We start from the raw sequence: 3,365 nt of genomic DNA on the forward strand, positions 1-3,365 counted from the left end.
CTATAGATGGCACCTGAGGGGGTGCTATAGATGGCACCTGAGGGGGTGCTATAGATGGCACCTGAGGGGGTGCTATAGATGGCACCTGAGGGGGTACTATAGGTGAATTCCTCAATGACCTCAGTGTTTTGAATTCGGCTTTAATGATAGCAAAATATTTGCAGACAAAAGTCTCCTAAACCAGCCCTTGGGAGGCAGAGGCAGGCGCATTTCTGAGTTCGAGGCCAGCCTGGTCTACAGAGTGAGTTCCAGGACAGCCAGGGCTACACAGAGAAACCCTGGAAACCCTGTCTCGAAAAACCAAAACCAACCAACCAACCAAAAAAATAAAACCATTTTACTTATTTTCACTTTATGCACATGAGTGTTTTACTTGTATGTATATCTGCATGGGCCTGGTGCCTGCAGAGGCCAGAAGAGGGAATTGGATGCCCTGAAACTGGAGTTAATGAACAGCTGTGAGCTGCCGCGTGAGTGCTGGTCACCAAATCTGTGTTCTGTGGTAGAGCAGCCAGTGCTCTTAACTACTGAGCCTTCTTTCTGGCCCCAAACACTCAGTTTTTTAAAACTAGGCACGTGGATTATATGTCTATGATCCCAACACTCAGGAAGGGGAGGCAGGACAATCGAAGTTCAAGGTAATAATACTCAACTACATACTGAGTTCAAGGCTAGCCCGGGGCAAGGCTGAGATGCTACAGAGGATGTGCGGTCCTTTTGCACACAGATAAGTTCTAGGGCACCAGGAATGGTTAAAACATGAATACTCTCTTCAAAGGACGGACGGACAGACATGTTTACCTGTCTTCCATCTGAAATGCGAAAAGGGTGCAGGTTACAGTCTGGTGATGTTTTGCAATCTGTAGGCATCACCTGAATACCCCGGAATATTACTTTCGTTTATTCCAGGCTACCCCCAAAATCTTCAGCATTGCTTCTCACTCCATAAAACCCACCTCTGAGATGTCACTTCACAGCTAAGTGACTTCTAAATTCTCTTAGGGCTGGGCCAACCCTGACTCCCTCAGTCCTTCTCCTAGAGCCTTATCTAGGGCATTGTTTCTAAGTCAGCAGAACTCATCTCTATGGGAGAAGCTATGGACTTTGTACAGAGTTACACTGTAAATACTTTTTTTTTAACGAGTTATTTATTATTATATGTAAGTACACTGTAGCAGACTTCAGATACACCAGAAGAGGGCCTTAGATCTCATTTCGGGTGGTTGTGAGCCACCATGTGGTTCCTGGGATTTGAACTCAGGACCTTTGGAAGAGCAGTTGGTGCTCTTAACCGCTGAGCCATCTCTCCAGCCCATGTAAATACTTAAAAAAAAAAAAAAATATATATATATATATATACTTTGGAAGAGCAGTTGGTGCTCTTAACCGCTGAGCCATCTCTCCAGCCCATGTAAATACTTAAAAAAAAAAAAAAATATATATATATATATATATATTTGAACTCAGGACCTTTGGAAGAGCAGTCAGCGATATTAACCGCTGAGCTATCTCACCAGCCCCCCCATGTAAATACTTCTTAAGCTTTGTTTTACACTAGGGACTGAGTTAACTGTCCTCAGGAAACTTTTCCAAAATTGTACAGCGCATAAATATGACTGAATGAAAGCACCTGGTGTGAGACTCTGGAAGTCTGACCTAGCACTGGCTGAGTTGGGCTGAACCGAGTTCCACTTCTGTCTCTCCCAGGATTATATTGCTGCAGGTTGCAGAGTTTGCAGGGATCCCCACAGATGCAGTCTCAAAAAAAACAAAAACAAAAACCCACAAAAAACCCCTGTAACTCCAGTTCCTAGGGATCTGGTGCCCTCTTCTGTCCTCTGTGAGCACTGCACACACATGGTGCACAGATATGCATCCAGGCAAAATACTCATGCACTAAATAAAAAAAAAGTAACAACAAAAGGATTCTGAATTGCAAATATGTGTCATGGCACACCCACAGAGAGAAAGAAACCTAGAGAAAATTTAAATGACACTCCCTCCCCACAAACAAGACTTTAGAGCACACAAAAACTAGGAAGTTCAAGTTCCCCTCCTTTTTTTTTTTGAGACAGGGTTTCTCTGTGTAGCCCTGGCTGTCCTGGAACTCACTCTGTAGACCAGGCTGGCCTCGAACTCAGAAATCCACCTGCCTCTGCCTCCCGAGTGCTAGGATTAAAGGTGAACAAACACCAGTTATTCCATTCCCATTTTGCCCCTGCTAGATTCTATAAAACCCAGGCCTTGTGCTCAACGCCCCCCTCCCCCCAAGAGCTATCTAAGCCGCTCTCGCCACACACCCGGGGTCTGTTGCTCCTGCTGAGAGCTGTTTCCCTGCAGATAGTATCTGGAAGGTATAGTTTAGTTATGCATTCCTTTTTAGATACAGGATCTCATTATGTAACTCATAATGTCATCCTTGTCATCCTCCTGCCTCAGTCTACAGAGTGCTGAGATGGAAGGTATGAGTTACCATGCCAACAAAGTAGAAGAACAAAATTACCTAATCTTAGATATACATTCAACACAAAAAGCTAATTTTTTTCAATCAAAATAAGCATAAAAGGATATATTATTTTTATTAAAAAAATAAAATTGCAAATTAGCAATACTAGAGAGAATTTAACTCTAAGATATTCTTAAAATCCTGACCAAATATTAGTGGCCTCGATCTGGGTGGTGGTGGGAGGCAGGGCAGTGTTGAGAGCTATACGGAAGCTAGGTGTATGCGTGATCACACCTAGAGCCTCAGCACTCCAGACGAGGAAAAGGCGTTCCGTGATTTTGAGGCCAGCATGAGAGACAGAAGATTTAGGGTCCGTCTGGGTTACAGTTTGAGACTCTGTATTGAGAGATCTTGAGAATAGGTGAGATGCTGTGTGTGCAGACAGACAGACAGACAGAGGTTGAGACTGAGGAGTTAGGCGCTCACCATTTGGTGGTGGACTGGATTGGGAGAAGCAATGAAGATGTCTTAGACTGAATATCCCTTATCTAAATTGCTTAGACCAGATGTGTTTTAAACAAACAAAACCAAAACACACTGAATATTTAATTATATAATTAATTCTCCTGGGGCTGGGACCAAAGTCTGAATATGAAATTTACTCCTGTTTCACCTAAGATGTACCTTATACATACAGCTTAAAGGTGATGTTAGACAGTGTCTTTGTTTTGACTATAGTCTGTCATGGGTCAGATCATATGGAAATTTTCATTTATAAAAATATTAGTACTCAGAAGTGTCAGATGTTGGATTTTTCAGTGAGAGATGATTACCTAGAAGCTAGGTTCAGCTCGTCATAAAAAAGCCAGGAAAGGCCTTCCATTCATGTTCCTTCGGTTCTGATTCTATATACCTAACT

At 42.9% G+C, this 3,365-nt stretch overlaps 1 protein-coding gene across 1 annotated transcript in view; it reads right to left on the minus strand.

Annotated features, from left to right (window-relative positions):
- Polg2 (DNA polymerase gamma 2, accessory subunit) overlaps positions 1-3,365 on the minus strand; it is a 12,645-nt gene that overhangs the window by 526 nt on the left and 8,754 nt on the right. The gene's annotated exons all lie outside the window — the stretch shown is intronic.

Source organism: Mus caroli, chromosome 11 (genome assembly GCF_900094665.2).
Source record: "Mus caroli chromosome 11, CAROLI_EIJ_v1.1, whole genome shotgun sequence".
Classification (NCBI taxonomy): domain Eukaryota; kingdom Metazoa; phylum Chordata; class Mammalia; order Rodentia; family Muridae; genus Mus; species Mus caroli.